The sequence below is a fragment of the Macrobrachium nipponense genome, chromosome 6 (assembly GCF_015104395.2).
Source record: "Macrobrachium nipponense isolate FS-2020 chromosome 6, ASM1510439v2, whole genome shotgun sequence".
NCBI lineage: Eukaryota > Metazoa > Arthropoda > Malacostraca > Decapoda > Palaemonidae > Macrobrachium > Macrobrachium nipponense.
The window spans coordinates 137,569,946-137,582,787 of NC_061108.1; the positions used below are offsets into that span (position 1 = coordinate 137,569,946).

Here is a 12,842-nt window from a genome sequence, read left to right on the forward strand (position 1 = left end):
TACTGCGAGTTTTTATCTTTGAGTGTCTGTTTCCAGAAAGTTCCTACTGAAATATCATAATCATATACTATGTTAACTTTATCATTTTGGGTGATTATTAATCCCTTACGTAACAAATCATATTAAACAGTGAATATGCGTTTACGCAGTGGACGTCTGTATTTATACAGATGCATGGATAGGGTCGTTAAGCACCGTAGTGATTAGAAAACACACAAAAAACAAGTGGAACACCCGTACAAATCTATATAAATTAGAGGTAACACTATTTCGGGTCATGACAATAAATGCTCCTTTGCAAGTCCCGATCGCAGTTTTAGCCTTGAGTTTTTTGAGTTATATAAAATATCGAACCTCAATGATCAAACTTAACTTTAAAAATACGGCTGGATTGCAAGGAATAACATGTCTGTAAAAAACTTTCATCAGGCTAAATGCGCTGACCAGGATCCCTCACTATTTCAAATTTTAGCAAAGAATGAAGTACAAACAGCTTAATATTGAATACAGTAGAGATAACTTGTCTTATTAGTAATCGCTCAGTTCCTAATAGTTCGTCATTCATTGCTTTATACGTAACCAGCAACATAATGCTAAAACACACAATACGTTGCCGATGGTAATAAAGAGAAGGATCCTAATTATTACAAAAAGAAATAGAAACAGTAGCCTTTCAGAATCAAACAAGCAAACTCGGTTACTGTGTCACCTAGTCAAGCGGTCAAGGTTAGTCAAAAAACTGCCGAAGTGTTCAAAGCATAGCAAATTCCACACAATAAGCGACTCTAGCAGAGTGGGGAAAAGCGATGTTGGTTCATACAATATCTTTTTGAATTAAAAAGGATTTTCCTATGAAACACACGAACCGTATAAGTACTCAGAGCAGGTTTTCGTTTAATTTTTAATACATTAAGTTTATAATAAATACTTGGTGGATTAAGCCCGACTGTACGCGCAGTAAAAAATTAGAATATCTTGTTTATTCCTTTAGTACACGTATTATCCTGTATTTACGGACTCACCGTCTGTTGTTCGAACTTCCCTAATGAGAAGTCCGGATAAGCGAGCGCTTACAGATACCTCTATAGTTATAAAAAACATTGATCTGTATCTAGTGTAATTGTAAGATTCATCTAAAGGGCGGGGTATACAAAATATTATCTTACATCCTGCAAAATAAGGCGTGTTTTATCAAAGGGAAATCCTATAAAACCTTCAAAAAAATATTAATCCGTTTGAACAAAAAAGAGACAATTAATCAAATAATAAACTTATATAAAGGAACTATACATTTGTCTCATAATCGTAACATTGTTCAAATGACCCAACAGAATTCTCCCACAACCGCAGTCGCAATTTGCACGCAAAATCTCGAGAAGCATGCACCCTCGAATGTCTTAGTGCGTGTAAAAAGACTTTGCTGGGAAATGAAATTTTAATCCTTCCCGACACTCTGAAATATAACGATTTCCGCGAACAAAGCCCTAAAAGTATACATATCGTGGATACAGAAGTTATAAATATCGCATTTTTTATTGTCGCTAATTTTTAATCACGCCCAACCAGTCGTGGATGAATCTCTCTGATAATCTATCTAAAGTAATATCCGTAAAGTCATTCAAGCAGAGGTGATTCAGCAGAAATTTTTTTTATCTTTTACCTGAATACCAGGAAGTTTCTCCACTAGCGAGTGATCTCTGGGAGAAAAAACGGATGTCATTGAAAACAAAATACGGTCTAAGGACAAACATAAAGCTATATACGTACCTTCGTGTAGAACCCCAATGAAATTTCAAAATAGAAATAAATGACGAAGTTGAAAAAATGTTAGTAATAGGAGTCATTAGGAAATCAAATAGCCCTATATAATTTTCCCTCAGACGTCATGCCATAAAAGATCGGACTTGGCGTATCTGCGTAGATTCTGTCGCTTAAACAAGGAAACGACTCCCGATAGTTTCCAGTGCCATGTACCGACGACATCTTATCTCTGTTAGGTTAGAATAAATTTTTTTTCACCAACTTGGACTTACTTAAAAGCTTTTACCAGATACCATTACCTAAGTGATTGTACCTCATACTCCGTTTTTCAGCACACTCAGGGGACATTATCAATTTTTTACGTATGCCTCCGGCTTACGTTGCGCCCCAACCCCAATTACAATATAGTGTTTGGAGACTTTTAGGGGATACTCTACATGCCTATTGGTTGGTCTTATAATCTTTTCTAATACCTTAGAAGTACATTCACATAAAGTAGAGCTAGTGCTACAGAGACAAAGACAAATAATCTCAGAGTAAAATATCTAAATGTGAGTTTTTTAAAACCGAACATGTTTATCTAGGTTTTTATGTGTCTGGTCAAGGTCTTAAAAGTAGTCCATGGTAAGGTGTCGGCTATTCATAACTTTCCGGTACTTATTAACGTAAAAGGGGGATACAGCACTTTTGCGCTGTAGTGGGTATTACAATCGTATGTAAATATGTAACTCTTCAATCATGACAGCTCCTTTAACAGATCTTACGAAGAAGAGCGTAGATTTATTATGGTCTGAAAAGCATCAACAGGCGTTCGATATCTTAAAAGCGGAAAATGCAGCTCACCTAACTTAAAAATCCCTGATTTAAATAAAGAATTTTTTTATTGCAACAGACGCCTCAGACCAAGGGGTAAGAGGGATACTACTTCAGTAATATGATAAAACAGTTCTTCCCTATAGCTTTTTATTCACGTAAACTAAAGCCCTCTGAAGTAAATATGCAGTAATAGGCAAGGAAGGGCTAGGTATCTTTAACACTAGTACATTTTAAGTTCATAATCTATGGCTATCCTGATAAAGTCTTTACTGAACATGAGTCCTTTACCGAGTTTTTCAAAGGCTTTAATCACAGTCCAAAAGGAACTCGGTGACAAATGATCATTCAGGTTATTGGAGCCAAGATAAGATATCTACCTGGGAAAGCAAATATCATAGCTGACGCATTATCCCGCAATCCCGCACCATACAGCAAAAAAAAAAAAAAAAAACCATTAATTATACTAAAACAAAAAAATATAGAAACATCCGTACCTATTGTTAAAACCGTATCTAAACAAGAAAATTCCTTAACCCAAGAGATCGCGAGCATTGAATATCTGGGTTGGAGCGCAGAACTGTTACAAACTGAACAAAGCAAGAGTCAACAGACATAACCCAAACAATAAACACTTCGAAACGGAAACAGAGTCAGCAGCAATAAACACCAAACAATAAACACTTCGAAACGGAAACAGGGTCAGCGGCTAAGCATAAACAATACACACTTCGAGCAGAAACCCTAAAGCAAAAGTATATTTAAAGTATGTGTATCAGAATAATGTAATCAAATGTAATATTATATGTAGGTCTGTGACGAGGTAAACCCGAAGAACACAGCAGATGACTAACGACCAGGTATTAGTAATAATCTCTTTCATACCAATCGTCATAAACTGGTTGCATTCCGTCATCCAGGGTTCCCTACTATGTCACAGAAAGCCAAATCACTATTTTTACTGGCCTACAATGCTTACAGATATAAAAAGCACATAACTGATTGTAACACGTGTCATGAAGACAAGGGACAACACTAAGACACCTGTCAGTTTAGGAGCCTATCCTGTGCCAAATCAATCCTTGAAAGAATATACGTAGAATTATTAACAGAATTACGAGTCTGACAGAGGGAATAAACACTTCTTAGTGTTAATAGTTCCTTGACACGTTATATAGAATTCATAGCACTAAAAACAAACACCGCAATTGAGTGCGTTAGGAATATTTAGAGTGCTAAATCAGTAAATATGGAATTCAACACATAATAATCTGTGACTCGGGTGGTGTAAATCAATAATAATCTCCTTAACACGTTGTGTGAATTCCTTTCCATAAGAAAACCAAAATAAATATTTGATCACCCAGAGGTCAATCGGTTTGGGGTAGAATAACGGATAATTAAATAGGAAGTGTCAGTCTTACGAGTTACAACTCGTGATGTTGGATCCGAACTGGATTATAGCGGTTCTCGCGGTTTTAAATACCTTATCATTGATATCTTGTATCTATAGAATTGATGCCGCAAGTAGCCTTATACGTACACCGCTAGAACACTTTTCCACATATTCAAGCCAACCATTAATTTATCAAAGATATATATATATAAATAATAAATATAAAAAATAAAATAAATATGGATACAAGTGGAGTCAATATAATACACTCCGTAAGAAGTCGGAAGGGTTACAAATTATAATAAAAAAGGCAATCACGATAATATCAATAAGCAAAACGTAACCATTAAATATCCAAAGATTATCTGCGTAAAGATTTGAACTCTAACTTAACGCTTTAGTAATGACAAATAAGCTAAAAGTTCAAACACATATCAAAACCTACTGACATATTGTCTGTCCCGGTAATTTATATTCGTAGTCAATGAAAAAAAAAAAATTAAATAAATAATAAATAAATAAAACTAATAATAAATAAAATAAATAAATAAAATAAAAGAGATTTTAAAGTCAGGAAGTCTAGAAGTGAAAATGTTATCTATGGAATAATCCTATATGAATCTTATACAGGGCTAATAATATATATAGAATTTGTACTGGAAAAACCTTTTTTCATATAGTTTGAATAAGGAATATTTATTTAACATAATGCCAACATGAAACTAATATATTGTTCAATTTTGGTACTGTTGTTTTTTTTTTCAACCAGACATTCTTCTCATGCGGGTGGAGAATTAAAACACTAAAATATCATTTGAAAATACTAAAGTCGTATCTCTTACAGCAAGTAACGTAACTCTTAGCTGGCTGAGAGCAATCTCCTGCCAAGTGACGACGTCATCATTGCCGTATCAGCATTTGTTCCTTTTAACCTCAATAATCTGCTTACACAGGCTTCATCTGTGTGTCGTCTCTGCTTGCAAAAGCAGATTGACTGGAGAAAGGAATGCTTAGCCCGAACTTCTCATGGGCAAGGCAGACGTTAGGTACAAATGTCTATCCGTATGCGCAATGCAACTTTAGCTAAGGAGTTGCAATCATTTTAAAATTAATAACAAAATAAGCAAATAGAATTTCTATAACAACAAAATGAATTAATTTTTTCTGAACCTCATAGACATTTAGAAGTATCAAGATACATATGTGAAATATTTACTTGCAACATTAGCCTATTACAATTCAAGTAAAACATTCATGGGAAAATATCACATTTTCTTGAAAAACCCAAAGTTTATTTAAGATTAGTTACATAGTGGGTTTTTTTTCGTGCATCTCCTACCTATTAATAATGTTTTAAAAATTAACCTCAGAGGATGCGCACGAGAAAATTGAATATGAAACTTTTGTTAGGGCACATAGAATCATGATTAATCTTCTCTTTGACTCTTATGTTGCCTGGCAATCTTACAAATAGCTCCATTTTCCACTTCTTTGTCTAGTAACTTACTACCAGTAATCGAATTTTCTTTGAGATTCGTATTGATATCTATTTATTTTTTATAATTATGGATATTTTTACAAGTCATCATAGACCTGGATAGGTTCACTCATTGTTAATGCCATGGATAAAAAAGTTTGTACAGCGGATTCTTTTGAATTCCAAAATATCAGCGAATTCATGTGGGGTTAAGTCTGGTCTAAATGGCTCTCTCTCTCCCCTCCCCTGTATTTGGATGTCGTCTGAATTTACTTTGCCCTTGTGACAAGTATAATTTCACTTGCAGGCTGATTAATGGAACCTGGTTACAGTATCCTGCAGTACGAGAGTTTCACATCGCAACTTCAAAAAATCGTTCGTCGCTGCGGATGACTACAGTCAAGTAACAACCGCCTACAATGTGAAAGGAATTTCATGGACTTCTTCGACCGACACCGTATCTCGTCGTTAATCTCGTTTTAATGCGGAATGCTCCGGCTACTGTCGGAATCGACTAAAAAAAGGGACATACTTCCGACAATTACGACCCGAAGGATATTCAACTCTACTTTGCTGGCGAAGGACTCGTGCTGGGATGATCTATTCATCGCGAACGTAATCGTGTAGCTTAGATGCAGAGAATAAGTATGAGCGCAAAATGGAACGTTGGAGGCCCGCCAGGCAAATTTTCCCCTTGTTTTAACCATTGAAAAAGGCCGTTTCATTTGGCTAAAGGTGTTGTCTGGAACTGTGTAATGGACGAAAAGTTGTTCGAAGCTAGTTAAAAGTGTAGTAGTATAACCTCGGTCATATATCCTATATATATAAAGTATCATGTATCCTATATCTATAAATGATCATAAATAACAGAATCGAAATATATTTTTTGCGTGTACGCAATAGGAATCTCTTATATAAATGATCATAAATAACAGAATCGAAATATATTTTTTGCGTGTACGCACTAGGAATCTATAATATAAATGATCATAAATAGAACGGAATCGGAAATTATATCTTTTGCGTGTACGCCAATAGGAATTCTATTTAGAAAGCGCACATATATTAATCATAATTATATGAATCCATATACATATGTATAAACAAATCAGGTAGCCTATATCAATCTGTTACCTTATATCTTACCATTATCTGCAGTTATATATGAGTTAGTATATTGATTAATGAATCAGAAATCAACGAATCAATCAGCATAAACATTAATAATTTTATCAATTCATATATGATATTTTTTATCAGTTAAAATATGATTTTTATCATGTTAATCTTCATTCTATGCAATTATCAGAGTACATTAGTATTTTCTGTAGCATAAGTATCTTAAAGAGATGAAGTGAAAAACTGTATCATTATATATATCATGTGATCACTATTATTTACCAATATCATTGTTTTATATTTTATACTTGAATCATTAGTACACAATGAATTTTTATTTTTACTTATATATATATATTATTTCATAGTGTCTGTATCACACTCCTATAAGTCAGATGCAAGTCAAGTTTGAGTAATATTCAGTAGCTGGTTTTGGTAGCTGACCGAGCTAATGTAAGTGTTTACATAATAAAATATGGAATGTTAGTCCATATATATAAAAGTCTAAAACTAAAGAGGTCAACCAGATTGCTTGCAGGAATGTGATCAGGGACTAGAGACGCCTAAAGATGACGTATAACAATAATATGTAAACTAAGATAACATGCCGTCACCTGTAGTCATGTTCAATTGTTTATAAACATTAGTCCAAGCTCCCTGCTTGAGACAACTACCCCGACCTATTAATTCAAACGGCCTACGTGATCTGTAGCGTGTCTCATTCGATTGTGTGTTCGTATGAAACTATGTCATTGTATGTATGTTCATATGTTCGAACTACTGTCTGTTCCTTCATAACTTGTAACAGAGATGGTAGACAGGCAGAAGAGAGTTAGCTATCGTCATTAGAAGACCTGTACCTCTTTACCTAAGCTTTATCATGTAGAGGAATAGGATTAGCCATTATCATTGGCAGAAGCGATCAAGCTATCGTTATTAGAGACTTGTACAATCATATCTGATCTTCAGCATGTAAAACTTCAGAAGAAATTATATCTATTTTTATACTTAGTGTTTTCTACAAGAACCTCACCGAACCATGAGTTTAACACATCGTCGTAAAGATAATACCGACTTCGTAAGTGATCTACAAAACCCCAGACACTCCATTGAAGATGGAAGTGCAATACCAACCGACTTAGCGTATAGATTATCGCTAGTCTAAACATTACCTCATAGGGCGCCTTATCATACAAGCACAAGCCCTAATATATATATATACGTATATATGTATATAGATATATATATATATAATATATATATATATATATATATATATATATATATATATATATATATATATATATGCTATATATATATATATATATATATATATATATATATATATATATATATATATATATATATACATATATATATATATATATATATATATAATATATATATATATATATATATATATATATATATATATATATAAGCGAGCAAAAGAACCTCCTTGGCAAGAAAATGTATAGAGACCACCAATCCCGGGACGAGAAGTGATTATCCCGTAGGAAGAAGTCGGTATTTATGAAGTTATCGGTGAAGTTGCCCAAGGTGTTTTCCGTCCTAATTTCCTTAACCTAACTTTCTTTTTATTTTCTCAGTGTCGGCATACCCCACTCCCCACAAAAATAAAATTATTTTTGTAATATTTTCTTTTTTTATCAGTATCATTATTATTATTATTATTATTATTATTATTATTATTATTATTATTATTATTAATTCAGAAGATGAACCCTATTCGTATGGAACAAGCCCACCACAGGGCCCAGCAATGGGACCTATGAGGTCATTCAACAACGCCAAAAGGAAACAGAGTATAGAAGGTTTTTCTTGAGGAAAGCAGGATGGAAGAAATAGAATATGAACGGACGTACAGCAAAAGGAATGAAAGAGGTTGCAGCTACGGGTCAATGAAACGCTGCAAAGACCCTCAAGTAATGCCTACAGTATACCCCACAAACGGGGTCACTTTCAATGACTCAAGTAAAGATCTCTGAGAAGCTGATTACCAGCTCTCCTACGTCTGGCCTGAAGGATTAGCATATTTCTACGTGGCTAGGAACCAATTGGTTACCTAGCAACGGGACATACAGCTTTTTGTGTGATCTGAACCACATTATATCGAGAAATGAATTTCTAATTACCAGAAATAAATTCCTCTGATTCCACTTTGGCGCAGCGGGGGAATCGAACTCGTGACTACCGAATCGGTAGGCGAGCAAGCAAAAAAACAAAATAGTACGCAGACCCCTTTAAAAATAAAATCCTTTGGAACACACAATCCTTTTTAAACATGGAGTACGGTTAGCAAATCAAGACCGTATCGGACCTTCATTAAGAGAACCTCACGTTCCTGGAGCAGTAAAGAAAAAGATAACGGCTTACGATGCTGTTTATTCTCTCTCTCTCTCTCTCTCTCTCTCTCTCTCTCTCTCCTCTCTAAGATGTTGGTCTGTCCTCTTGTGATCTCTTTTTTCGGTCTCTTTCAAAATCTCTCTCTCGTTTCAAGTTTATTTTTTATCTCTCTCTCTCTCTCTCTCTCTCTCTCGTCTCTCTCTCTCTCTCTCTCTCTCTCTATATATATATATATATATATATATATATATATATATACATATATATATATAAATATACATATATACACACATACAGGCACCCATATATATATATATATATATATATATATATATATATATATATATATATATATATATATATAGGGAGAGAGAAGCAGGAAAATAACTTACGTACAAATAATTATGCACATCAAAAGAAAAAAAACAAAAAAAAATTGCATAAACCTGCATTTTCGATAACAATGAAGAAACAAAAAATTCTGTAAATCTTCATTCTTGAATCAAAGTAAAAAAAAAATATGGAAAAGATTAACTCTTAAAGAGAACTCATTGCAAAATCTCCAGCTTCTGTATTCCAAAGCGTTCAGAAAAACGATTCCTGTGAAATTAACAAAGTTTGCTATTCATCCTCGGAAAGCCATGATAATGTGGATTTTTCCCTCTCCCAAAACCGACTCTTCTCTACCCCAACCCCCTCCTCCTACCCCTCACACCCAATGAAACTACAAACGCCCGATATCATCCCCCCCCCAAAAAAGACCAAATCTTTGCGCATAATTTGCCAATTTGCGAACAGGTTATGATCGCAGGCAAACCGGAAAAGAGCGTATTTTTACAAACACGCAATTTCCTGGGCATACATTGTACACAGTAGGGGATCTTTCTTCCAAATTTCTACTCATTAACGTACAAACGATTCTCCAGTCGCTAGCCAGACCATGCTCTAACTGCTGGGCAAAGAATCAAACCACATTGGGGTTCAAGACTTACAAAGTCTCTAGTGGTATTTCATGTCCAAGACTTACAAAAGTCTTCAGTGGTATTTCATGCGCTCGCCTACTGCCTGATCATCACAGATTTGTCATGCATTTATCAAGCTGTATTATAACAGAGATCTTTCACCTTCACAACTGATGCCCAGAGCAACTAGATTTGATGAACAGCAGCACCAATATGCAGTGAATGTTCTTCACTGTAGAACTTCCCAGTTCCAGAGGAACTTTGATTTCCTCACACTGCTGGACTGTGGAACAGTCTCCCTCAGAGGATGTCGTGTAATTAGAACTTCAAAAGTTGAAGCGAACATGCAACTTCATTGCCTATGCTTCTCCTACTCTCCTTTGATACAACAAAAGCATTTTTCTTTTATTTCTATCAAGTCAAATTACATTCAGGAAGCTATTAAATTAATCTACATTGTATTTCTGCAGACTCTACTAATCTAACACCAAAAGTTAAAATGCATTTTATATCTATCTTTATCTTCCTTTGATACAACCAAAAGCATTAGTTTTTTACTTCTCTTTATCTTCCTTTGATACAACCAAAAGCATTAGTTTTTTTACTTAAGTCAAATTACATTCGGGAATCTATTAAATTGATCTACATTATATTTCTGCAGAGACTCTACTAATCTAAAATAAATAAATAAATAAATAAAAAGAAATTCACACCCCAACCAGTATCTTCGATACAAAAACCACGAATTCCACCCAGACTTGAGATGAGTTCTGAGAAAAAGATAAAAAGAAAAATAACGACTATTTAACGTGTCTCACCCGTTCATGAAACTCTCCCCGCAAATAGTTGGGACCTAATGGTTTAATTCTGTATGCACTCTGGAACTGAGTGCAAATAACATCCCCCAGGCAGGACTTATTGATTAGGTCATGGGCTGAGGTTAATTGCTACCTGAAGCTGGGGAGTTGCCCTCATCGGCAAATATCGTTCCAAATTCCTAATTAGCTGTGCGGGACTAGTCAGTATCGAAGTCTAATTAAATGTTATTTGCTTAAATTATTTATCTATTTACACACACACACACACACACACACACACACATATATTATATATATATATATATATATATATACTATATATATATAGATCTATATATATATATATATATCTATATATATATATATATATATATATATATATATATATATATATTATATATATATATATCTATATATATATATATATATATATATATATATATATATATATATATATATATATATATATATATATATATATATATATATATATATATATATATATACTAGTATAGATATATATATATATATATATGAGTCATAGCTGCCTTGTAATCGTTATAAAACATAAGGGACATCTTTCCACAGTGCACTTCTTTCAACTAAACTAATTAAGTTTTGGATTCAAACTACACGAAATGAAGATTATCGTATACTATGTACCCCCAATAGTACTGAATTTAAATATTCATCAATTGCAATTCATGATTAACTTTCGAGGACTGATTGAGTTGAAATAATTCAAATCTTTGGAATAAAGTCACTGAAACAGAAATAAAAAGATAATTTATTCAAGCAAAAGCAGAATGAAGGGTGAATGATGATTTGAAACGCTCCAAATTTACATTGCAGAACCAAATCCAAAATAGGATAAAAATCTATCATTTTTCTTTTCCCTGTCATAAAACAACATTGCAATTCCCTCAGATCCGAATACTTGTATATTTAAAGCAGTCATGCAATAGATGCCGACGTGCTTTGGCATTTAAGTTGTTATTTCCACTATTTCCAAATAATGATGTACTGTAGCCTTACCCCGATGACTATAGGTACAAGGTCTTGAGCACCTGCATGCTTTATATAAATATTTTTGTATACATAAGAAGGACCTCGTATATTATTTCCACAAGGTGTGGCCTAATGATGTATTGTAGTCTTACAACGATAACTTTAGATACAAGGATTCTTATGCACCTGAATATTTTATTTAAATATTTTTTGTTTACATATAAATACAAATCAAATGACTACGTCTCAAAGTGGGTATAGGGTAGAGAAGAGGGATCTCTTCCCCCTCTTATCTCATGAGTCCCAACCACCCCCTGGCCACCACCCATACCCCCACTACCTACCCCATCTCAAGGTATTTCCAATTAATGATGTACTGTAGCTTTACAGGAAATACTATAGGGACATGGATTGTTGAGCACCTGCGTATCTTATGTAAATGTTATTATGTATAAGTACATATATTTTATATATAAAGATTTTATGCCAAGCACTGGGTAACTAAGGCCATTCATGAGCTGAAACGGAAATTAAGAGTAGAAGGTTTGAAAGGTGTAACAGAAAGAAAACCTCAAAGCAGTTGCACTATGAAACAATTGTTAGGAGAGGGTGGGGAGTAAGATAGAAGAAAGAGAATATGAACGGAGGTACAATAAAAGGGGCCGAAGGGACGCTGCAAAGAACGTTAAGTAATGCATACATTACACCGAATGAGGTGCACTGACGACACTACCCCCCCTACGGGGTATAAGTATATGTAAATGGACCTGGTCTCAAAACTGGCATAGGGTACGATAAGAGGGATCTCTTCCCCTTCCTATCTTCTGCTAGTTCCCTATACCAGAGGTCCCCCTAAAAAACCAAACCGCCCACCCCCCTCCCCAAAGCTTTCTCTCTCTCTCCGATCCAGAAAGGCGTAACCTTTAAGGCGTTTCATTTTGGGGACAAATGATCGGAGTTCCCAAATTTATTCCCCCGAGATTATCCAGAGCAAAACCTTGCAATTATAAGGGCCCTATTTTTCTGAGCCTCTCTCCCGCAAAAGCGAAAAAAAATAATTAGCATATAATCCTTTGCAGTAAGAATAAAAAAAAATTGAATGGAAAATTTATTGCCAAGAA

General features: G+C 34.3%; 1 protein-coding gene across 1 annotated transcript in view; it reads left to right on the plus strand.

The window, feature by feature from the left end:
* Positions 1-12,842, plus strand: part of LOC135216659 (protein SON-like) — a 34,764-nt gene that overhangs the window by 20,994 nt on the left and 928 nt on the right. The gene's annotated exons all lie outside the window — the stretch shown is intronic.